Raw genomic sequence first — 26,224 nt, forward strand, 5'->3', positions numbered from 1 at the left:
GAGTGTGTGTGTGTGTGTGTGTGTGTGTGTGTGTGTGTGTGTGTGTGTGTGTGTGTGTGTGTGTGTGTGTGTGTGTGTGTGTGTGTGTGTGTGTGTGTGTGTGTGTGTGTGTGTGTGTGTGTGTGTGTGTGTGTGTGTGTGTGTGTGTGAGATATAAACTTTAGCCTCCTAACCATTTTGGGAGGTGGGGGGGGTATCAGTCATGGGGCTTGAACCCAGGGCCTGGTCTCTGTCCCTGAGCTCTTTTTGCTTAAGGCTAATACTCTACCACTTTAAACCATAGCCCCACTTCCGGTTTTCTGGTGGTTAATTGGAGATAAAAAGTCTCATGGACTTTCCTGTCCAGGCTGGCTTTGAACTTTGATCCTCAGATCTCAGCCTCCTGAGTAGCTAGGATTACAGGCATGTGCCACCAGTGCCCAGCTTCTCCTAACCATCTTTAAGAGAACCATTTGGTAATGCTAAGTACACGCCTGTGGTTGTGCAGATAATACGCAGAACCGAAATCTGAAACTGGGGTTGGGTGTGTGGCTCACGTGGTAGAGGACTTGTCTAACATGAGCAAGACCCTGAATTCAATCCACAGGATTTTTTAAAAATCTGAAATCCATATTAAACAACTCCATCTCCTGCCACCTCCGTTTTATTTTCTGTCTCTTTGATGTTGACTTCTCCAGACGCCTCATATAACAAATCATATCCTGTTAGTCTTTTCATCATGAGTCCATTTCACTTAAGAAAAATGCCCTCCACACCTGTCCCTTTGATAGCATGTGACAGGAATCTCCATCCTTCATGGGACAGACTACCTTTCATTTATGTATCCACCTGCCTCTGGGCACTGGAGTTGCTTCCATCCCTTGGCAACCATGAGCGCTGTTGCTATAAACAAGTGCACAAACATCTCCTCAAGACCCTGCTTTCAATCCTCCTGCATATATCCCCCAAAATAGATATTGCTGAACCATATGGTAATTCTATTTTTAATTTTTTTGAGGAATGGCCATACTGTTTTCTGTCATGGCTATATCATTCTACTTTCCTGCCAATAGTGCATGAGAATTCCAAATTCTCTACATTTACCCCCCCTATTTCCTTTCCTCCCTCTTTCTTTCTCTTTCCCCACCCTAATGGGTCTGAGGTGGTTTAGATTTGATTTCTCTACTGATTTTGACCTTGAGCATCTTTTCACACTGGTATAGCATCTTTGGAGAAATGTCTTGTTTACGTCCTTTGCTCAATATTTTTTTTTTTCAAATCAAGTTCTTTGGTTTGGGTTGTGGTTGAAGGGAATTCATCTTGAATTTGAAGAAACAAACAAACAGATGGCAGATGGAGACCAGCTTTTGAGAGCCCGGAGTCAGCTGAGCTAACCAGAACACTTTAAGGAAGGTGACTATGGCGTGCTGTGTGGACGAGGTGGACAGCAAGTGTGAGCAGTCTTCAAGTCGGTACCCTGTGGATAATGCTTGTTCCGTATTTGGAGAGGCTGAGGGCTCCAGACCACACAGCCCGCTTAGCTAAACCGAACTTGTACAGTTTCGGGAAACCCTGCCTTGTCCTTGTGTTACCCAAGCTTGGCTTTGGGCCTCCACACGCGTGCCAGGGAACACAGCTTTACCTGTCCTGTGCGATTTCTAGTTTCCCGTCTACAGTTTTGTGAACAGCCTCTCATGATTGGCTCCTTGCCCCCCCCCCTCCTTTGGGCGCCCCCGGCTGGCCTGCTATGGCCAGGCAAGAGGCCACAGAGCCGGGCAGAACCTTCTGGGATGCAATGGCCTCAGACTGGTACAACTCACACCGCGTCTGTCCTCGGGACACTGTGACCCACACTGCCCTGCGTCGGGGTCTGCCTCTCCAGCCAGGGTGTTGTATGGTCCTCCATCTCCATTGGAGGCACTGAGATCTCCTCTGAGAGGACACGCTCCCACATTTTCCCAGCCCAGCACCTGGCCACGCTCATCAAAGGGCCTCTGTGATGTGGGGAAATGCTCCTGATGCCACCCGCCCCCCCTCCAACTAGGTGACAAGGTGGTATTCTTGCATGAGAGATAAGGGAAGGACAAGAAGGTGACGCACCTCAAATAGGAATCGTGGGTTGCTTCTGGGTAGTAGAATATGGATGAATTGTGTTTTTCTGTATTTTCCACATTTTTTGGACCATGAATATGTATTACTTCTGTAATCAGAGAAAAGGACAGCACATGGTAATTTTTTTAAAGGCTTTGTTGGGCTGTTTGCCCACTCGGGTTCGATCCTTTTGTGGATTCCAGACAGAAAATTGTAGATTCTATTTCCTCTAAACTCCTGGTCCCAAATATACTTTCGGACCCATCCAAAGAGGCCAGAGGTTCCTGGAGAGTTGCAGAACTGCCCTCACCTCCAAACCCATTGTGGATGGATGGTCCGGCACAGGACAGAAAGTGACAGAGACGGGAAAGGGGAAAGGGGAAGAGGGAAGGGGCATTCCTGGGGACCTGAGTCTTTTTCCTATCTCCTCCTACCAGGAGTGCCTTCATCCTTCCTGAGCCAAACAGGCCAGGGCAGGGAGGAGTTCCTTCACAAAGTACAAACAGACAGCCTTGCAGGTAAGGCCAAAAAGAGCCTGGATGGATGGGTCCATCCCAGAACACAGGACCTCGCTGCCCACAGCCCTCCTCCAATAGAGAAATGATCACATTTTCAAGGACTGACTGTCTTGATCGAAATCGGCTCAGTGAGGGAACTAGGAGGAGTCCAGAATGACAAGGAAGAGACCGAGGGGCAGTATCTTGATCTGAATCAGCAGTTTTAAAAACAAAAGCAACAACAACAAACACTGGCACCCCTCAGATTCTAATATCAACCACTTATTTCCCTTCCTCCCCCAGGAGAGGGAGTAGCATGGGTACTAGAGCGAGCCCCTTGTGAGCAAGGGCCCATGAGGCAGTGCCACACACGGGTAGATGGTGCCCTCTCTGTTCACTGCCCCTCTGAAGATAAGAATGGGCTGCTGCCTCTTTTTATGCCTGAAGACAAAGTCATGGCCATCATCCTTTGTATGTATATGGCACATGCCTCCTCTCCCAAGAACTTGGATGTGAAGCATCCTAGTTTTATACAGGAGGGGAAACTGAAGCCCTGAGAAATGTAAACACACACACACACACACACACACACACACACACACACACACACACACACACACACACAGAGCAGTGTGCCCAAGGATTGGCAATGATACCGCTCAGACTGAGTCCAAGAGCCTCCCCCTCACACCAGCAGGGATGTTTACAGGTGGCTACCTAACCTTTCTCAGCTCTGCAGAGCATCCCCAGGTGGGGTTAGTTGCCTGGAGTTTAAGGACAGAGGTCTGAGATCACTCCTCTCAGCTCTCACACCAGTGGGCCAACTCCAGTGCCTCCAAGTCATCTTGAACACACCCATTGATCCCCATCCAAAAGATGTCCTTCCGCCTGGTGAGAGTAGGGAGGTCCTGTTTGTCTACAAAGTCAGCAGGACAATGACAAAGCCAGCCGGCCCCTCCCCTTACCCAGTGCCCTGGCCTGTCAGAAAGATGTCTCGCGGTGAAAATTAGAGCAGAGCGCCCCCTCCTGGCAGGCATGTTAGGACAAGAGGCCCTCTGGGCTCTAGGATGGGCCTTGGGCCCCTTCCCAGCCCATTGCAGAGGAGGGCCTGCTATGCACCTCATCCCCAAAGACACAGGATGCTCAGAAAGCGGCCAGGGCTCCCTCCCCCACCCTGAGTCTCACAACCTTTCCTCCCTGGGTGCACACCAGTCTAGCAAGCTCCCCACCTGGTGATCAGGCAGGCTTGTGTCCCACAACCACAGCCTCCCTTCACGGGGCTGCACTGCACTTCCCACGCCCAATACCCAGCTGATGAGGTCTCATTCCCAGGGGGGAACCAGAGAGCTTCCTCCCCCCCTCCACCACCCCCCTCCTCCACCACCACCCCCCTCCACCCCCAGAGCTCCTTTCCCTTTATGCTCTATTTTTAGTTTCTTGATTACAAGTGAGAAGTCAGAATCAGAGGGAATGCCGGGAAGCTGCAGCAGCAACCAAAGGCCCAGAATGGACAGCAACACAGGGAGGAGGAGGGACTTAGAGAGTGGGGCTGGAATCTCCAGAGCACTTAGGCCACCACATGCATGTGTGTGTGTATGTGTGTGTGTCTGTCTGTCTGTGTGTCAGTGTCTATGTCTGTGTGGGAGGGACAGGACAGAGAGGAAGAGCAGCTACAGAAAAGCCACAGAGCTAGAAGGACCCCTACAGACCACTTAGCACATTTTCCAGAGAAAGAAACTGAGTCACGCACTGGGATGGCTGAGACACAAAAGTATCCTGATCTCTGAGGCTTCCTTCTGCGCCCTCCCCCCACCCCTGCTCATCCTCAAAGCATGGGCCACCTGCATGCCAGCCAGCAGCCCAAGAATCAGGCATCCAGCCCAGACTAGCACAGGCCAGATTCACCTAGCATGGCGCCCTTAGAGTCAAGCAGTAATCACTGTCCCTTGTCAGTAGTGGCCTTTCCCTTCCTCCAGAAGCATCATCTCCTCCTCAGGGAGCAAAGACAGAAAGACACGGGCTTGGAGCGAGGCCCCGGTGCCCCTGTTCTCCCTAAATGAATGAACCGGCAGCTCCTAACGGCAGCGCAATTGGCAGTTATTGTTGGCAGTTTATCAGTATTAACTGATTAGGCCTGCAATGATGGATCCTCTGTCTTGCAAACCTCCAGCTCTGCTCTGCCCTGGGCCCGTCCCCCACACCACCCACAAAACCAGCATCTCCGAGTCCCCTTGGGGTCCCCGCCCTTCCCCACCCCCGCACCCCAGCCCCCACCCCTCCCCAGCTCCCCACTCCTGACGCTCCCTCTCCCCGCAGAGCAGACACATTTAAATAAATAAAACAAAATTCAAATGAGGACACTAAATCTCCCCGGCGTTTAATTGATGATCATTATGCTTGGGAACCTAAACTCTTTTAATTTCACTGCGGTGCAGAGAGATGAATTATAGAATTACAGTCGCCAATTATCAATCACGCCTTTGCTCTGCATCTCTTGGCTGCCCAGCCAGTTTGCCTTCCCTCCAGAGGGCCAGAGGTGGAAGAGGCCGGGTAATAGCATTGCGAAAATGAGTTCCGTGGGGGACGGGGTGCCAATCGCTGGTTTTGGAGTGTCTGGTCTGTCTGTGTGCCTGTCTCGGTGTCTCTCTGTCTATCTGTCTCTGCCATCTCGATCTCTGCCAGTCTGTCTCTCTGTCCTTCCCTTCCCTTCTCCCTCCCTCCCACCAGGCCATTTCTATCATCTCACCTTTCCCACTTCATTTTTTAAAAAGGCAGTCCCCCAAAAAACAAAACCTTTTTTTTTTCCCCCTCATTTAGAGTTTGGTGTTTAATTCATTTTGTTCCGGGGAAGATGTGCTTTGTGGCCGCAGTCTCCACACTGGGCAGGATTCCAACAGCAACTTCTGCCCCACCCCTACCAGCTGTGGGCAGGCCCACCGAACCCCAACAGCCTGCCCAGGCCGACTTAACGGGGATCGCAGGCTGGCGGACCATCCCACTGCCCGGCTACTGCCCAGCCTCCACCAGCAGAGGCCAACCTTCCCTGGTCTTCTCTTTCCTGTCCTCCTCCACAGTGAAAAATAATAATAATAATTTGAATAATAATTTCCACCAAAGCTGTGGATGATTTGCATTTGTATAGTGCTCGGCAATTTACAAAGTGCTTTCATGTGCTTTATCTCATTTGATCCTCCCCGTAATCCTGTGAGAGGTCGGCAGAGCAGGTATTTTTGTTATTCAAACGTTTGCTTCGTTCATTTGACTAACATTTATTGAGTTTCTACTTGATTCCAGCCCCTGGGGAGATGAAGACAAGAAGAAGGGAGCCTTGCTTCTCAGGGGTGTGCAGTCTCATCTACTGGGGAGAACTACTAAGCCAACAGAAAAAGTAAAGTGTTCCGATTCACAGGGGACAGACAGACAGGCTCAGAGAACTAAGCAAGCTGCCCGCGCTGTAAGGGATGGGACTACACCGGCCCACATCTGCCGGACTGAGCTCCAAGTGTGTGTTTCCTCAGCCCTTCCTCCCCCCGCCATGCATTTATCACATCGTAATCACTGTCGATGCCCACTTACTTCAGAAGAAATAACGGCTCTACTCCTAGCTCCTGGGAGGCACGGCTTGGGAGGATCTTGTTTTAAGGTCAACCTAGCCAAAACGTTCCTGAGACCCGCATCTCAGCCAATACTGTGGATGTGGTAGTAATGCCTGTGATTCCAACTACATGGGAGGTATAGGGAGAAGGGTCGAGGTCTAAGGTCAGCCCTAAACAAAAACTAGAGAAGCTATCAGAAACAAACACAAAAAGAGCCTACGCTGATGAGTACATGCTCTGCAAGTGAGAGGCCCTGAATTCAAACTCAAGTAATAATAATTTATTTAAAAGGTAATGATATAAATAATAAGCTCATATTCGGGGGGGTCCCCAAAATACATTGGCTGGCAGACAATGACAGATCAATGGCACCAAGTCCCTCAAAGCCCACATATGAAGAGATGAGCCGGGCGCTAGTGGCTCACGCCTGTAAATCCTAGCTACTTAGGAGGCTGAGATTTGAGGATCGGGGTTTGAAGCCAAGCTGGGCAGGAAAGTCATGAGACAATCTCCAATAAACTACAAAAAAAAGCCTTTTTAAAAAGAAAAAAACAAACAAACCAGAAGTAGAGCTGTGGCTCAAGTAGTAGAGCCCTGAGCAAAAGAAGCTCAGGGACAGTGTCCAGGCTCTGAGTTTAAGCCCCCAAAACCAGCATACACACACACACACACACACACACACACACACACACACACACACACACACACACACACACACACACACACACACACGATGAGGGCCAGGAATGATAGACAGATACTTCCGTCCCCCTGGGCACAAAGTACCTGGGGTTCCTTCCAGTGAGGTTCTGCATTGGTGCCTCTGGTGAAGTCTTCGTCCGTAAGTAGATAAGTAAGTAGACAGTGGATTGGTTGCTTACAGTGCCTGTATATTAAAGACATTAAAAGAACATCTGTAGTGGATCAAGACTGGGCCTTCTTCTGTAGAGGAGGCAGGGGAACAGCTTCCTTTGCCTTTGAACCATTCACCTTTGTGGCTTCACCAACCCTGTCCCATCCTCCGGTTTAGTCTCTGAACAGAGGCTCAGCTCCCAGGTCTCGCCCATGGCTCCTCACTGCAGGGCCTTATATGGAGATAGAATTAACCATGACCCGGGTCATCCCTGAGGGGGGGTCCTCAGACTCCCTGAGCTAACCACAGGCAAAGGAACAAAGAGCCAAGGTGACATGGTTGCCAGAGCCAGACCGCCCAACTTGACCTCTTCCTGCAGCGCTGAGTCTGTCCTACGGGATCACAGCCTGGGTCAGAGCCCACCGGTCTGCCCGGCCAACCCAGGACAACTCTATCCTGTCAGCAGCTGGGTTTCCCTGGGCTCCACGCCACTGGCCTCTCGCCGCGGGCCAGGCACCCAGCCATGCTAGGGAGGCCAAGCAGCCTGGCACGAAGCAATCCTGTAACATTCTCATTGGTCTTGAAAGGCTGAGACAGAGCCTGGACACTCTGTAGAAATTATGACGCTAGCCCTCAATGGGGAAGGCATCCCAGCCTTTCTCCAGGCCTGCAGGCTCCCCCCCCCCCCGAGTTACATCCCACACCCGTCCTCTGCCCCCGCCCCCTGTGCCTAAGCCCAAGAAAAGGACAAGCTCACATCTGCTTCCTCTGTGCGTCCTACGACTCTTACACCAGCCTCATTCAGGCACAGGCTCAATGACTCCACCTCCAGAACTCTCCTGCCACAGTGCCTGGCATCAACTCACACCGAGTCCTGAACAGAAGCCCTGCCCTGGCACCTGACTGGACCAGGTTTGCCCAGGTCTGCCCCCAAGGTTTAGCACTGAAAGTCTCACCCCCTTGGAAAACCCTCAGTCCCTGTTAAACTCAAGTTCTTGGAGGGCCTGCTCTGTGCTTTTTCACTTGGAGCTGAGGTATGCTGTCCTCACATAACAGGAGATCTCTTCCCTTTTCTTTGTTTTTGGTGGAGGTGCTGGGGATGGAGTTCAGGGCCTCGTGCATGCCAGGCAATGACTCTGCCACTCAGCTTGGCCCCTTAATGTCTTTGGGGAATGAGAGACAATACCAGGCATGGCTTTGGACCATAAAAGGCCCAAGGATCCAGAAAGATCCAGAGTGGATCAGATGGCCAGAACTTCTCAGGACTGGTACACCTGGAGATGCTGCAGCATAGGAAGGACATTTCCAAGGCTCCGAGCCTCTGTTTCCTATCCTGCGTGATCGCCAAGGTGTGTGCACACTTCCCATTGACTCATTTATTTCACCCTCTTTGATGTTTCACAGATGCAAAAGCCCAGACTCAGAGAAGTCAAGTGATTTTCTTCACTCCTCCAGCCGGTACTAGTGTGGGTTTCAGGTGCAGACTTCTCTGGCTCCAAAGGCCAAGTGCCACCACCCTCCCGCTCCCAAGGTCTCGATGGCCATGCGCCTGGGCCCTCCCTGTCTAACTGTCTCTGTGTCCCACGGTAGCCAGATGCCAGGCACACTGCTGCCTCCTAGGCTCACCTTCTGGGAAAGAGGGCATGAGGCCAAGGACATCTGCCTGAGGGCAGAGAAGGCAAGAAAGGGCACCGTGGAGAAAGGAGGAGCGCTATCGTGACGCTTCTCCCAAGCCCAGGGCTCAGGGAAGAGGGAAAAGGGAAGGTTCTGCAGAATGATCTGGAGAAATCTGCTGATCACCACGGGACTGGCCCGGAGGAGGGACACCCTGCCTCCCTGCTCCCCACCAGCCTCCCTCCCTCCCTCCCAGCCTCTGAGGATGTCTGCAGATGGAGACCCCCGGGCCTTGCTGGGGAGAATGCCTCACACCAGAAGAGGCGGCCGCCACTTTCCGCTCCAGCCCCTGACACTGCAAGCCGCCGCAGGAGCAACGTTTGCTTCTAGCGTTGCCTGTCCAGTCGCGGTACTCCAGCTCACCTCCTGCCAGCCAGCCAGCTTCCATGGTAGGACCCTGATTCCCCTCCACATCCCTGACGTGTGGATGAGGTCACCTCACCCCACCTCTGCAACACTGGGTGTTGGAGGCCACTGGGCAAGACAGAGCCCCCCAAAGAGCTCTGAGGACCCCCCCTTTTAATGATCTAGCCTCCCTTCTTTCCTAGACCCTCTTTCTCCCAAACCATCTTTCTGGCCCAGAGCCCCATATGTTCCTTGCAGCCTCCCATCGCTGAGTGGCCGAAATACAAAGTACACTTCTCTCCTAATTGCAAAACTAACAGCTGACAAGCACACGCCAGAGCCCCCTCTTTCCTCCCCAGCTAAAGCCCCATTAGCAAAGATCCTGTTATCTCCCATACCCTCTCCATATATTTTATGGAACCGGCCTCAAAAGTACTCTGTGTCTTGCCCTCCTCCCTCCCTCCCTCCTCTCTTTCAAGGCGATGCTTTGTGAAAGATGCGGGGGGGCGGGTGGAGATAAAGCTTTTTACTAAAATGCCACTCTGGGAAAATGGGGTACAGGGCTGGGGGGGGGGAGATTTCCTAATAGGCCATTGGAGAGGCTCCCTTTTTTTTTTAAAGTGTGATAAATTTGGCCTGTCTTAAAAAGACAGCTCAGTGTTGCTTATCAACCGTGATTTGACCAGATAGCCGTTTCAAAAAACAGACACTCGTCTTTTTATAATAAATGAAAGCAATAAAATCAAGAGCCAGGCCAGAACTATAATTAAGAATCAGAATCAGATGCAGAAAGTCGGGGGGGGGGGGGTGTCAGTGAAGGGCAGAGTCCGGTTCTGAGGGGTGGGCAGTGGACAGGACTGTCTGGGGCATTGACAAGGGGTGCTCAGGGCCACCCCCCCCCCATAGGAGGGGGAGACAACTCCTCTGGTCCCCTGGGCCTTTCCTCCGGCCCGGCTCATTTTAGGAGAGTTCCTTCTCTGGGTAAATGGGCGCAGGGGTGAGGAGGAAGAGGCTGCTTGCCCACCACAAAGCCGAACCCAACACCTATTTGAAATTCAGCCAGAACCCACCCCCCCTCTTCATTCTGTCTCCACACAATAAATATCCCAGACTCTTACTCCTAAGGAGCTGTCTGTTTAACACAACCTCCATCTCAAGCGGCTGTTTTGCATTTCCTTTTAGCTTTATTAAAACTGATTTTCTATTTGCACTATAAAAACTGATCTGATTAAATTTCCATTTTTTCCCCAAAGAAAAGACTCTCTTCTCTCTGTCTCTTTCTCTCCAATCTCTCTCTCTCTCTCTCTTCTCTATCCGCTTGCCTTCCTCTCCTTCTCCCCTCCCATTCTCCCTCTCCACTCTTTTTTCTTACCCCAAACAAATAATTCTTGATTATGCTCCCTCCTCATCCCTCTCTTATCCCTACAGGGTCGCTGGCACAGTTTCCATGGGGATGGCTGTGCTCCTGGGAAGGGAGAGGAAAAGGGAGAGAGAGGAGGGAGAGCCTGCCTGGGGAAACTGGAAGGAGAGGCTGGTGGGGCCGTCTCCGAGGCTCCCTGTACTACGGGGCCCCTCGCACTCAGGGGGCGGGGTGAGGGTCTTCATGGCATGCCCAGGGCTGCTCTGAGCATACCCAAAGCCAGGGTGGTGGCTTAGTTCCCCTTCCCCCGCCCCTGTGAGCCACTTAACCCCTTAATTGTGTCTAGAGCCCCATTCAGACCAAGCTGTGTGGCGAGGGGTACAGGGAATGGGCCAAGGGTACAAGTGAGAACCTGCAAACCAACCTCCTTTATCTGAGTAAAAGACCCCAGCAGGGGGTGTAGCTCAGTGGTAGAATGCTTGTCTAGCATGCACAAGACCCTGGGTTCAATTCCCAGCACTGCAAAAAGAGAAAAAGATAAAAGACTCAAAGCATTGAATCTCTGTGTTTCTTTCTTCTTCTGTGTAACGGAGAACCTCGGGACCTTTTTACCTCTTCATAATGACAATGACAGCCCTCACTCATTAGCCACGGCGGGGCTTACGCGGAGTTAGTGCAGGACACCCGCAAACTGTGTGCTGCCTACTTCCAGCCCCTGACTGGGGAAGGTTAAGTCAAGAGTTAGGTTCGTTTTTGTCTTATTTGTTCATTTAACTGCCTTTGGGAGGAGGGGCACAGGAATGGAGGGACAAAGGATGAACACATGCAGCAGTGGTACTCACTCGACATGGTGTTGAAAATGAACTATGTGACTTGTGGGTGGGGACAGGAGGGAAAAGCTGGGAGAGAGCAAGGGAAGGGGTGATATTACCCCCAAAGAAAAATACGCATTACCTGACTCATAGAACAGTAACCCCTCTGTACATCACCTTCATCATCGCAATAAAAAATTAAAGGGGGAAATGAAAGGTTAAGTCACACCTCGGAGAGGTTGAATCACTGGCTTATGAAAGGAGGCAGCCCTGGTGCACAGCTCCTGGGCCAGCTGTCCAAGCACGGCCCCACAATGCCTGCAGATGAGCCGGGCCCAGAGCCTGGAGGCTCAGCAGAAAAGCAGCGTGAGGAAGAAGAGGCTCAGGAGGGAGGGCTGGCTGATCAGCCAGCTCCCCTGAGCTCCCCAGCCTGTGGGGATCCCCACCCCGGACCGGCTCGTGGGACCCCTGCCCTTAAAGCTCTAGCCCCTGTCCTCCGCACAGCAGAGGCAGGCTGGCATTTTAACAAGACTTTTCTAAATATTCAGGGAAAACAAAAAGTAAATAATGACAGGAAATATAAATGGCAGGCGCCAACTTATTTCCCAGTGTACCAGAGCGCCTCGGCTCCGGCGGTAATTAATCAAGGAGCAAGTGAGTGAGCGAGCCAGTGAGTTAGGGAAAACCCCACACCCTGCCTCAGTTTCCTACACAGCGGAGGTCAGCCAGCCTCTGCTAGACTCCAAGCTAAGAGGCCTCCTGTGCAGGGAGAAGGAAGGGGCAAGGTGAGCTTAGAGGTTGGCCTTTCCTCGTTAGAAATGCCCCGTATACCTTACCCCCACGCCGTGCCACGCACCTCCTCCTCCCCCACAGTTACAGCAGAGCCGGGACACCCAGACCCACGCAGGAGGGGAAGTCAGGGCGAGCTAGGTCGGACCTCAGGGGTTCAGCATGCCGCAATGCATCCTTCATTTCCCCCTCTGCCTTCAGTATGCAGGTGGCAGCCCCCGCCCCAGGAGCCTTCGCTCAGTCCTCTGCCCTGACAGTCCATACCAGGCACTGCCCCAGGAGCCTCGCCTTGTGCCAGCCTGGCAGACCTGCTCCATGCCCAGGCAGGACAACCACTAGCTAGGTGCATTTACACCCATCTGCCTCCCTCTCTCTCCTCTGTCCTCTGTCCCCTCTCCTCTCTCTTCTTTCCTTCCCCCCTCTCTCTCTCTTCCTCCTCCTCCTCTCTTTCTCTCTTCTCTCCTCTCTTTCTCCCTCTCTCCCCACCCCATCTTTTTCCTTGGGGTAAGTTCTGGGCGACTTCCTGGTCTCCCCCGCCTCTGCTGCCATGATCGCCCCCACCTGCCACCCTCCATGAACACCCCTGCTCGGGCCTTTCTCTATCACAAAGACACCGTGTCTTTTATCTCTGCATTCACTATATCCGTCACCAGGCCTAACACAGTGCTGGGTCTTCAACCAGCAACTGTTAATTAGGGCAAAGCAATGAGTAAGCGCAGCACTACGCACACACAGCTTCTCCAGGTCACTGCGGGCGGGGCCCGATCTCAAGCCATCTGCATTTAGCACACTACTGATTTTTTATTTGGGGGGAATATTTGCTTGTTTGTTTGTTTGTTTTGTCAGTTGTGGGGGCTTGAACTCATGGCCCAGGTGCTGTCCCTGAGCTCTTCCGCTCAAGGGCGGCACTCTGCCACTTGAGCCATAGCTTCCCTTCTGTTTTTGCTGGCTGGTTTTTGCTAACCCAAGCTGGCTTCGAATCACAATCTCGGAACTCAGCTTCCTGACTAGCTAGGATCGCAGGCATGAGCCACCGGCATGCCCAGCTCACTCTGTGGTATTTTAACATGAGTATACAGCTTGTACCAATCCAGAGTCGTTAGCATTTCCAGCTCCTTATCATTTCTTTGTGCTCAAAGCCTCTCAGCTACACTCTTGTCTACTTTTGTTTTTGTTTTGTTTTGATATGTTTTTGGTGCTGGAGATTAAAACCAGGGCCTCAAGCATGCTATCTTCTAGTCATTAATGGAATGTGTGCAAATCTGACTCATTTTTTTTTATTCTTTAAAAAAGCTAGATGAAGTCTGGTGCTGGTGGCTCACACCTGCAGTCCTAGCTAGTTGGAAGGGAGCCTGAGAGCTGAGGAACGCGGTTCAAAGCCAGCCTGGGCAGAAAAGGCCCCATGAGACTCTTATCTCCAATTGACTGCTCAAAAAACCTGGAAGTGGCACTGTGGCTCAAAGTGGTAGAGTGCTAGCTTTGAGCACAAAGAAGCTCAGGGCCAGCACCCAGGCTGTGTTCAAGCCCACACCAACCAAAAAACAAAAAACAAAAACAAAAACCTAGATGATGTGCTTTGAATTAAGTCACAATGGAAGACTTGAGAAGCTTTCCTACTGAGGTAAGGCACATGGGCAGCTCAATCAAGGCCAGTCCAGGGACCACAATGGTCTAAGCCCCATGAAAAAAGGCATGTAGCTAAAAAAAAAGGCACGTAGCTAGTTTGTTTGTATCTGTGTCAGTGCGTGGCATTGAACAGGTGTTCAATACACACTTGGTGGAAAAAATGTGGCCATAACTTCCTGAGTACAAGGAACTAAGGCTGAGATGAGACTGAATGGTCGAATGCTGGAGGCGGGAGAGGCGGGGGCAGGCAAGGAGAGAGCACAGATAAAAACGCATACTGGAGGGGTGGAAGGGAGAGCAATGGTTCATGAAGATGCTAAAATTTGGTTCTAGACATTTTTACAGTGACAGCAAGGCATTTAAGGAGAGATGTCCCGCAGGCTGCTGGATTTATGAGATCAAAATTCTGGTACGAGGTCAAAGCTGGCAATGAACCTTTTTGAGTATCTGGGGGGTGGGGGGGAGAAGGAGGAGAGGAAGGAAAAAAAAAGCTGCAACTGAGCTGGTGCAGGATGGGATCTCACAGCATGGAAAATGGCCCCAAGAGGGGCCTTGGAAGATGGCCTCCGGGTCGGGGGTAAAGCCCATGGATGGAGCCTGAGATGCACAGTTGGGGAGGACACTGGGCATGCAGGGAGGAGTCTCCATGCAGTGAGGGTCCTCCTCCAGCTCTCTTGCACTCTGCTTCTCCACAGCCTTCAGCCTTGCCCTCTCTCAGGAACTGTGTGACAATGTCCTGCTGTAACTTGTCTCCTGTTTCACAGGCTTCTCGCCCACTCATCTTTCCTCTTTCATTCCCTGCAATCAGACTCCAAAGTATTCTAGCCCAGCATATAGATAGATGGATGGATGGATGGATGGATGGATGGATGGATGGATGGATGGATGGATGGATGGATGGATGGATGGGTGGGTGGGTGGATGGATGGATGGATGGATGGGTGGATGGGTGGGTGGATGGATGGATGAGTTGATGGGGAGATGGATGGATGGATGGATGGATGGATGGATGGATGGATGGATGGATGGATGGATGGATGGATGGATGGATGGACTGGGAAGAAAAAAAGAAAGATGAGGCCCAGAGAGGAATGTCTCCTCCTGGAAGTCACACAGGTTGGAAATGCGAAGCAGACATCTCCAGTGGCCCTGGGTATCCACCAGGAGGAGGCAGAGATCCCAGAGAGAGAATATGAGCTGCCCCACAGCACAGAGGCCAAACTTTCTATCCACACACTCCTAGAGAGAACATGGACAAGAATGAAACGACCTGCCCGCCAGCCGCCCAGATCAGATCTCCAGACCAGTCTCCATGCCCACAGAGCTCTTCAGAGCAGGAAGGCACAACCTTACAAGACTGGACCACAAAGCAGAGATCCAGGGTTCAAATCCTCACTGCTTCCTTCAGCTCTACACCCCCTTGTGTGATAGTCCCCGAAGGCAGGCTCCTTCAAGGGCCCGGCCCTGTGCTCTGAGATCAGCCAGGGTAAACCTGCTTTCATCCACACCTAAAATCTGGGCCATTCCAAAGAGACAATTACGTGACCTTTCCTCACCCAGCTCCAGAGATGCTGGCTGCTCAGGAACCCCTGGCCCTCCTTGTCCTGAAGCTGCCAATTTCCTCATCAGTATTTTATTTGTCTGTTTTGCTCATTTTTTAAGCTGGTGGCAATTGCTATTTAAATTGTTTTGTAAAGTGTCTTTGCATTTACAATGCCGGCTGTCAGCAGCCCCACAATAGGAAATGAGATTTGGCATCAAAGGCAAAGACGCTACTAAAATACATTTTAATAAATATGTAAATCAATTAATCAATCACCCATCCAGCGAAGGAGCTTCAGGAGCAGAGACAAGAGTTGGAGGAGACATACAGTCGGTCCATCTGTACTGACCACAGCGGGTGTGGGTATGCCGCGGATAAGTAGACATGCCTCTGCTCTTGGACTCCTGGGCCTCCTCTCTTCCCCAACTCTGCCTAAATGGGGCCCCCGTGAGCCACAACAGCCACAGCCAGGAAAGGGCCAAAATAGCTCACGACTAATGACCAAGGAACTAATGCTGTGGCAGGGACTCCAACTTGGTGGTACAGATCTCAGGCAGAGATGACCACGTCTTGTCTACCATGTTATTATTTCCTGGGGAAGTCGGAGATTAGCAAGCACTAATACAAGGTTTATGTCTGCATATTAGACCAGCCTGGAGGATTAGCGTCCAGAAGAGATGACCAGCTGTTTCTCTCTCTCTCTCTCTCTCTCTCTCCCTCCCTTCTTCCCTCCTCCTTCCTATCTCTCTTTCTCTCTTTTCTGAAACCAGACACCAAAAGAAGAGGAGCTTAAGCTGTCTCAGACAGCTGGGGGGTGGGGGGGAGTCAGGATGGACAGGCGCTCTCCCCTCAGAGATGGTCCTGACTAGAAAAGCAAATGAGCCCGCAGGGACAGAATTGAGGCAGAGGCCTACCAGTCCAAAGCAGGAGCCCAAACATGGGTTTCTGCACAGCTCATACCCAGGGTGCTCTGAGATTCACAACTCTGACTCACTTGTGTGTGGCAGAGGGGGAAGACCACATCTTCCCATTACAGCTGCCAGCCCTTTTCTGGCTTCTAGCTATGTTGGCTTGACCTTGAGGGGAAAGGACTGGCCATGTGGTGTCTGAAGACTATGGTAGACCTGCCTGAAAGGTCTCAAAACACCCCCCTCTCTGGCCCCGGGCGGTGGGACAAATGGTATACACCCACAGAGGAAACTCCAGCGTCCAGCCTCCATCTTTCCTCCCTACTCCCTCTTCTTACACCACTCCCCACCCCATTCCCACACTTCCCTGGAAGCTAAATCTTCTGACTAAAGACATGTCTGGATCCCAAATTTCCTCATTTCTAGAACTGATGCCATCCGTCCAGAGGACAGCTAGCTATTCCCATTAAGGCTGAGAGTATGTGCAATGTTCAGCCCAGATGTCCAAGTATGTCTGGGAATGGCAGAGACAAGCCATGTGAAGGCATGGCGTTAGGCTTACCTGTGCATACTGTTCTGTATGTGACAATGTGTGTGCCTCATGCTCTGTGTGTTCCTGTTAGGCTGGTCCAATGGTAAGTCCGTGTAGGGGTTTTCACCCTATAAATAATCATGCTTTGAAATATATCTGTGGCCAACTGGTTGGCCTACATGCCAGGGCTAGGGCTAGAGGAGACTTTTAGCCTGGGATCTTGCTCGCTTTGCTTGTCCTTAGAGAAATCTATTTTACAACAATGTCCAACATAGTTGTGGTCCAGTTATCACCACTCATGTCTGTCACTTCCTGGCACCATTGATGCAGAAGTTCAAAGAAGCCAGGGTAACAGTTCTGAGCCAGGAGCTGTGGGATCACCCAGTCAGGGGCCAGGCTCACTGGCCAGAATGCCTGAGAGACGAGAGCCTTCGAATTTGCACACTGAGTAAGGAATGCACTGCTCACACAATGGGGATGGACATCATCCAATTAGCTGAGACCCAGATAGGATAAAAAGGCAAAGGGAAGATGAAAGATGAATTCTCTCTCCCCCTCTTCTCTTCCTCTCTCTCTCCCCCCTCTCTCTCTGTCTCTGTCTCTGTCTCTCTGTCTCTCTGTCCCCTTCTTCCCCTTCTCTACCTCCCCAGTCTCCACTGCTCTCCCCCCAAAAGCCCTTTTTCTTCTCTGGATGTCTGGATTCTTATACTAACAACAACAACCTCAGAGTTCCACACCTTGAGTCTGTAGAGCCAAATTTCCTAATAATCTCTCTCTCTCTTTCTCTCTTTCTCTCTCTCTCTCTCTCTCTCTCTCTCTCTCTCTCTCTCTCTCTCTCTCTCTCTCTCTCTGTCTCTCACTCACACACACACACACACACACACACACACACACACACACACACACACACACACACACACATCTGGACTAATACAATTGTCATTCGTGTTTGCTGTAGGATTGTTTAAGACGGTGTCTCCCAGCTCCTAGCACATTGCACACAGGAGGACATCCACAGTGTTTATGAGCAAAAGCATGAATGCTGAGGTGGTTTTGTGCATCCTCAGCATCATATCTTCCCAAGGACACTCTAAGTATCCCAATGACAAGAAAACACCCATTGGGTCTTTGGAGCCTCTCCACCCCCATACCCAACTTCCACACCCAGCTCAAGCTGGCAGGACTCTCAGAAGGCCAAACTGGTCAGACCAGGTGACTGCCTCCCTGTCCACCTAAGGGGTCACTGCAGCCCCAAATAGACCATCCTCCCAGCTCCCTGTGACTCCATCATCACCCCCGCCTGCAGGGTGACACCATTTCTGGGGAGATTTCTGAATCACCAACTTTATTAAGATTGATTTGGTTGGCCCGCCACTCTGACAGGTCCAAAAGCAAACACGGCAGGGCCATGGGGGAGATTTGGTCATAATTACCATCTTTAATTACTGCTAAAACATCAATTGCTCTTGTTCAATTAGCAGTGCGGTTTCAGGCATGGCAAACTTTGCAACACAAAATAAGCTGAAAATTGATTTCTGAACACTTAATGCAGATCTGAAATTGCTAACCTGATAAGGTTGTCATAGAAGAGCCAACGTGGGCAAGGAGGAACTTTGCAGAGCTGTAATTGCCTCGGTAGGAAGATTAATAACTTGTATACTTACATCTTGTTCATCAAGTAGGAGGCACTGTGGGGGAGCCAGGAGTGGTGGGTGGGTGCGAGGCACAGCGGCAGAGGGAGGGTGTTAACAAGGACACTGGCAATTAGGCAGCAGAGAGCAGCAGCCTGCACCCAATGGTCCATGAACGAGGACATGGCCCTCGGAGATGGCTTGCAGGAGGGGCTGGCTGCTGGGCCAGCTGCCAGGGAGAGCCAACCCGTGCACAGCAGCCAGGTACTGTCTCCAGCAGGTGGAGAGAAAATGTCCAGGTCTTAGCCACCTCCACTTCCTCTCCAAAGCCTCAAGGACCCTCAAGGTCAAACTTATTTCCAAATTCGCTTGGCCGCTGGGAGCACATTCTCCGTGCAGGCCTCCGGGGAAGGAAAGGGTGGAATGTGATGGATGCCGAGAGCAGGGAGCCCCGGCCGGACCACAGCACTCCAGGACGCCTCCACCATGACACCTGCCGTCTTCCTGCTCCGGGGTGAAGTGGATTGCTGAGTGCACATCAAGGAACAGTGGACAGGAAAGTATTGCATCAGCTGCCAAATGCTCCATGGAGTACAGAACTGTGAACGCTACCATTGTCGGTGCCATTGACGCTACCATTGACGGAGGACACAGGTCAGAAGTCTGAATGCTTTAGAAAAGTTTCTGAAAGTCCTGTCATTTATGTGAAGGGAAATGAAAATAGTTTTCAGGTTATAAAGCTAATATCAACAAGCATTGACGGTGTGCCAGAGACATGGTGGGCAAAGGACAGGATGGTAGATGATAGAGAAGGACAGACAGACAGACAGAGATAGGCAAGCAGGCAGACAGACAAACAGATAGATAGACAGACATAGGCAGGGATAATAACAGAAATAAAAGATAGATGAATAGAAAAATAAGGAAGATAGATAGATAGATAGATAGATAGATAGATAGATAGATAGATAGATAGATAGATAGATAGATAGATAGATAGATAGATAGATAGATAGATAGATAGATAGATAGATAGATAGATAGATGAAAATAGAAAAAAATAAAAAGTTGCTAGATATGCTGTATCAATAGAAAGAGAGAGAGAGAGACAAACAGGCGGACAGGCAGACAGACTGAAAGACAGACAGACAGAGATAATGATAGAGATAAAGGATAGATGAATAGAAAAATAAGAAGATGATAGGTAAATAATATAAATGAAAGAGAAAATAAGAAAGTTAATAGAGATGATAGCATATAGACAGACAGACAGACAGACAGACAGACAGACAGACAGACAGAGGATATGTAGGAATGGAATAGTTGAATAGAGAGAAGGATAGATGATAGATAATATAGATAGATAACTAGATAAGATAGATGATAGCTAGCTAGCTAGACAGATATAGATAGATAGATAGATAGATAGATAGATAGATAGATAGATAGATAGATAGATAGATAGCATTTAATTCTTTCAGCACAAAAGAGTCTGTGCTATTTTCCTTATCTTTTGGCAGATGAGGAAAACCGCTGTGGGTAGGTTAGTCACACATGAAGTAACAAGCTAGCATTCAAATTCAGAAGTCTTTGAGGTAAAAGACAATTCTTGCCTCCCCTCTCCCCGCTCCTCCGCCCCCCTGCTCTCTGCTCTCTGTCTCAGAAACATTCTTCAGCCCTCCTTGGTGTCCATCCCTGACTGGGAATTAGAAACATTCTCACCCTGTAGAAATAAAGACTACTCTGTCATACACACGACTACCGAATCACCTGAGCTATGTGTCCAGAGCTCAGACCATTTGCTTTCAGAAGACAAACCGGCTAATGCCAGGCTTAATTGGAGCCAGGGCATAACCAGGCCCCTTTGTTGTGATTTCTCCTTGTTTTCTCCTCCTGTATACCCATGGCCCTGTAGATCCAAAATTTAACTCAATTCAACAGAAGTTTATTTAGAGAGGAGAGTAAGGCTTTTCAAACACTCACTTTCCAGCCAAGGGATAAAAAAAGAGGATGATGGCAAACAATTCTATGGAAGGAGAAAAACATCAATAAATCAATGGAAAGTTGGGCAAAAGATGCAGACATTCGCTCTTAAAAGTCTAGAAAAGATGATTGACCTGACCCACAATAAAAGAAATGTTATCATTACATATGATCCCAACTTTTCACCCACCAATTGCCAAAGATCCAAAAGTTCAATGCCCCTGTGTAAAAGAATGGAGACCCAAGTTTTCTTCTGCCTGCTCACAGCACCAATTTCTACAGGCTTGTTATTTACTAGCTGGATGCTTGACCCTCGGCATGTTTCTTCCTCTAAGTCTCCACAACACTATCTCTCTTAGGATTATTTTCAGAATTAAAAGCAACAGCATGAGCCGGGCACTGGTGGCTCATGCTTGTCATCCTAGCTACTCAGGAGGCTGAGAGCTGAGGAGTGTGGTTGGAAGCCAGCCCAGGCAGGAAAGGTCATGAGACTCTTGTCTCCAATTAACCACCTAAAAACCAGAAGTGGAGCTGTGGCTCCAAGCGGTAGAACACTAGCTTTGAGCAAAAAGAGCTCAGGGACAGTGCCCGGGCCATGAGTTCAAGCCCTATGACCAATTAAAAATAAAAATTTTAAAAGCAAATGGCATGTACAAGGGGTAAATATTGCTGTCCCTGAGCCAGGTGCCCATGGTGGCTCATGCCTACAATCCTAGCTACTCAGGAGGCTGAGATCTGAGGATCGAGGTTTCAAGCCAGCCTGGGCAGGGAAGGTGTGAAACTCTTCTCTCCAATAAACCACCAGAAAACCGGAAGTTGCACTATGGCTCCAGTGGTAGAGCACTAGCCTTGAGCTGAAGAGCTGAGAGACAGTGCTCAGGCCCAGAGTTTAAGCCCCATGACCAACAAATATATATATATATATATATATATATATATATATATATATATATATATATATATAAATATATATATATTTATTTATTTATTTATTTATTTATAGTTGTCCCTTTCAACAGGGCCAAGCCATTATAGTTTTTTTCTCTCTCTTTTTGGTGATACTAGGGTTTGAAGTCAGGGCTCTGCACTTGGTAGATTCTTCTGGTTATTTTTGAGATAGGATCTCACTCTTTGCCCTAGGTAGCCTGGACATTAATCCTCCTACTTCTACTTGCTGCCCTCATTGGGGTGACGGGTGTGTACTGACATGTCCAGCTTTATCTGTTGAGCCAAGTTCTAATACACTTTCTTTTTTCGCCAGGGCTAGCCTCTAACTGCAATCCTCTCCATCTCAGCCTTCAAGGTGGCTAGGATCACAGGTGTGAACTGCGAGTTGGTGAATATCTTATTAAATTACTGACTTTTTCTTGTCATACTCATTTTCTTTGAAAATCAACCCATTGATTGATGACAGTCCTTTTCTAGGCTTTGGATTTTAAGTGTCTCCCAAAGATCTGTGCATTAGAAGTTCAATCTCAGCCGGAGGCATTGTTGGGAGCTGGTAGAGTCTTTAGCAGGTGAGGCTAGTGGGAAGAAGTTAAGTCATGGGGGAATGCCCTTTCAGGGCAACATTGGGAAAGCTGCCCTTTCCTCCCTTCCCAGATGCCATGAGCCAAACAAAATTTCCCACCATGCACTTCCACCCTGATGTCCTGCCTTGCTACCAGCCCAAAGCAAGGGGACCAAACAGCTGTGGATGGAAACCCCTAAAGCTAGGAGCTTTCCCCTGAATTTATCTAGTTCAGATATTTGTTAGAGGAACAGAAAGCTAACCAACACCTCCTTAAATGTCAGTTCCAGGTTGTCAACTGAGGCCCTGGCAGCTTTGCTTACTGGTGTGCTGTTCTGCTACTTGAGCCTCTAACCCAGCTTCTTGACAATTAACAATGGATATTCATGGATTCTTCTGTCTGGCTGATTTGCCACAGAAATCCTCCAGACCTCAGTCTCCTGAACAGTTGAGATTACAGGCGTGAGCTACCAGGTACCCAGCTGACATCACTTTTAGGTTAGAAACAGGTCACATTTTTTTTCTCCCATTTTTCCCTATGAGTTGGTTTTTATAGTTACTATCTTTATCCACGGGAAAAATGTATTATTCATTTACGATGTAAGATACATTATCTAAATGTACGTCTTCTTTCCCCTGCCCTCATCATACCCCCAAGAGCTATCCAATTTTTCCCAGCATCTTTTAAGTGTAATAAAATGGATAGTTTTGTATTACCCTCAGAGCTGGCATCAGATTTCCTCTTAGGGGAGATGTCGTTTGGGGGAAGATTATCTTGATAAATGTGGAATGCAAGGTGAACCTCCTGAGGGCCTGACAGGGGTCCCCAACGTGGGGAAGAAGAGGAGAGTCAGATGCCTCTCCATGTGAGAAGCAGGGGAAAATTGGTTGTTATTCACAGGAACAGGAGTGTGAGAGTGAAGGAAAATCAAGCGGAGAGGAAAGGGAACATATCAGCCAGAAGAGTGGCAAGAAGTTGGGATGCGCTGGGAGAGGGGCACTGACTCTAGAGATACAGTACCAATCATATGTAAAATGAAGCTTGTTGCGAAAACTCAACCTCTTTAACCAGAGATAGTGGCTGGGGCCTGTAACCCAGCTACTCTGAAGGCAGAGATTGGGAGGATAGAAGTCCAAGGCCAAAAAACAAAAGTCAGTAAAACCTCTGTCCCCATCAACAAAGCTGGATATGGTCGTTCATACATATCACCCCAGCTATCGAGAAAAGAGTAAATAGGAGAATCACAATCTAGAACAGCCTGGGCAAAAATATGAAACTCTATCCCCAAAATAACAAAAGCAGAATAGGCTGGAAGCATGGCTCAAATGGTGAGGTACCAGCCTGGCAAACATTGAGTCTTTGTTTGAAAGCCAGAACCACCAAAAATGAACATTAAAGGAAAACCAACAACAACTAAACCTCTTTGTATTCCAGGAATATAAACCCTCCCGCCTCTGTTGTAATCTTGCTCAAAACAATGTTGGTGGATTTTCTTTAGCAACTAGAATATGTTCACAGATTGACAAACTCTAAATTTTGAGAACAGAAGCCACAAAAAGCAATATTTAAAAGAAAGGCAAAGAGAAAGGACACAACTCCATCGTCTATTGAAATTAGTACAAACAGTGCCAATTGTTTGAGTCAGGACAGGTTAGATATTGCTGCAGAAACAAAAGTCTCCAAGTGCGGGCCTTTAAAACACGTGTCCAGGCTGGTCTCCTCAGTCCCTGCTCTTTCCCTCCCTCTGGATCCAGGCTGGTCCCACTCCCACCCCCAGACCTGGAGCAATAAGGTTGTCAGGGCAGGAAAGGGGACATGGTGAGTTACACAGAGGCCCAGAAGCTTTCTTGCAGGAGTGACAGGTGTCCACCTGCTGTGCTCACATTTCACTGACCAGGTCAAGCCACATAGCCACGTTCAACTCTGAGCCAACCGGGAAATGCAATCCTACCATTTTCTTGAAAGACAGAACCTGACTACACATGGGAAGTCCTAGGGACTACCACAGGAACTTTCTAGAATAGGAAACTGGAATGTTGATGTCAGTACTGACAAATAAGCCAACAGAATAGAGAAAATCCAGTGGACATTCTGTCTGTCTGTCTGTGTACACTTATGTGCACGCACGCATGTGTGTGTGTGTGTGTGTGTGTGTGTGTGTGTGTGTGTGTGTGTATCAGATATATGATATAGATGATGCCCTAAAGCACTGAGGAAAGGTCATCTTGTTCAGCTGGTGATTTTGAGAAGTCTGACTTACCATATAAATTTTTTTTAAAAATTATATCTCCTTTGCTCTATATAAAAGCTTGAACTAACCCAAAAGATTAAGGCCTGAAATGTGACATGTAAAAGCTATAAAAATTAATACAGGAAATACAAGAAGTAGATCTCTGGGACTTTGGTATGGGAAGATTTCTTTAATAAGACCCCCAAAGACACAAGCTATAAGGCAAAAAAAAAGAGAAAGAAGTGGCATACTTGACTAGAATAAAATAGAGGAATTCTGCTCACACAGGGAAACCACCACAAAGTCAACAGGCAAGTGAGCAAGTAGTAAAAAAACACACACAAACAACAAGTAAAACAAAGAAGTTGTGTTGAAGTTGAGCACATTGGCTCACAAATATAACCCTGATATTCCAGAGGTAAAGATTGTGAGGATCACAGTTCAAGATCAGTCCAGACAAAGAGTCCGTGAGACCCCTCCCCATCTCAAACATGTGAATATAGCCATAATATATTGGGAATTCCTTTAACTCAAGAAGCAAGACATAACTAGGGAAGAACAAAAAATATGCCAAGTAATTCCCATAAGATGAAATCAAAGAAAGTTCTTCTCCACAGCAGGTACACGAAGAGACAAACTATCTCAAGCAATGAGAGTAATGCAAACAACAGTGAAAGATGCCTCAAAACCCATCTTCCCGGCCACCACTAGAAAGTTAGATGGCACCAAGTATTGGAAAAGATTCCAGAAGGCAAGTAGAGAAAATCACTGACAGAGCTGACCTCTTGGTGAGGATGGGTAGGGCTGAGCAGACGCTCTGCTAATAAGCACAGATAAACTCCCGCTAAGTCCAAGGAGGAGACATCCTAGTAATGGTTCTTCACAGTGAGGAATCAAGGCAGCCTGATGTCTGTCAACAGGGTAATCAAAAGCAGTCTTTGCTTAGAATAAAATACAGCAGCCAGCGGTAATGAAATAGATATATTTAGCAGCATGAATTAAGACCACGGAGTTGAGTGGAAAGAAAAGTGAGAAACAGATCAGAAAATACACAAACATCTATACACACACACACACACACACACACACACACACACACACACACACACACACACACACACACACACACACACACACACACACACACACACACACATATATATTTACAGAGAGAGAAAGAGATCTATTTTGCAGATCTTGAAGTTCCAGAAGAGTAAGAAGTAACTTTTTGGTGTTTATAAGCTGCCCAGCCTATCATACTCTGGTAAGTGTCAGAACCAGTTAAGACACCATGGAACTAGGCATCGGCTGTAACCAAACCTGGAGCTCCTCTATCTCATCACCATATCCATTCCGATGTCAATCCCTGGATCTATAAGGGGAAACCAGGCCCTCTAAGGCACCTGAGAACAGGGAGGCTAGCCTCTCCATAACCTATCTTGTCCCCCTCGTCTGCCCTCGGGGGACAGGGACAATGAGTCCTCCTGATGGTGGTGCCTCACTCTCGGGCAGCAGGTGCACAGGGCCTGTTTAGAAGGACTGCAGCCTTCCCTAGTGATCTGGGCAGCTGGCTTCAGGTTAAGTGGCCAGCAAATATTTGTCCCATTAACCCCCCTTCCTCCCTCCTGGGCCCTCATCACCCCCAGACACTGGTTGAGAATTTTCCAGACACTAGCCTGGACACAGAGAAGACGGGCACCTAAAGGCCCTTTCATATGGAGTTCCAGCAAACAAAAGAAACATGTTTTCTTGCGCTTGAGACCCTAGGGAAGGAGCCCCTGGGCCTAGGGTGAGGGTGGGTCTGTCTAACCTCTGTCCTGCAGTCCCCGAGGACCACCAGGGTCCCCAGACTGAAGGATTGCAGAGCCCCACTTTCCCTGAGCCCCATTCCCAACCTCAGACTGACCTCTCCCGGCCAGACCCCGCCAAGCAGTTCAGAAAAGAAGGGGCGAGGTATCATATGCTGATTGTTTTCCTGTGGCCTTTCTCCGAAGAGAAGGAAGAGCAGGGACAAAGAGAGAAATAAGGAGCCCGTGGTCTGCCCACCCTCCAGTCCCACCCCCACCCCCACCCCCCAGACTCCAGCTGTTTGCCTCAAATCACAAAGCCTTTTCCATCACAACCCAGAGGAGGCAGGGGGGGAAAAATAAAATAAAATAAAAAGGAATGCAGAGGGAAAGGAAGACGCAGCCACAAATTTCAAAAGAAGGGCTAATTTGTGCAGCGCCGGACAGCTGCATTTGCATAATGAAATGTGCAGAGGA

At 49.2% G+C, this 26,224-nt stretch overlaps 1 long non-coding RNA gene across 1 annotated transcript in view; it reads right to left on the reverse strand.

Annotated features, from left to right (window-relative positions):
* LOC138838783 (uncharacterized) overlaps nucleotides 1-26,224 on the reverse strand; it is a 174,676-nt gene that overhangs the window by 133,376 nt on the left and 15,076 nt on the right. Inside the window, exon 2 of the long non-coding RNA XR_011375752.1 lies at nucleotides 6,950-7,049. This is a non-coding gene — a long non-coding RNA (uncharacterized lncRNA). The remainder of the gene's footprint in view (nucleotides 1-6,949; nucleotides 7,050-26,224) is intronic.

This window comes from Dipodomys merriami, unplaced genomic scaffold, assembly GCF_024711535.1.
Source record: "Dipodomys merriami isolate MVZ:Mamm:240054 unplaced genomic scaffold, mDipMer1.0.p SCAF_29, whole genome shotgun sequence".
Lineage (NCBI taxonomy): Eukaryota > Metazoa > Chordata > Mammalia > Rodentia > Heteromyidae > Dipodomys > Dipodomys merriami.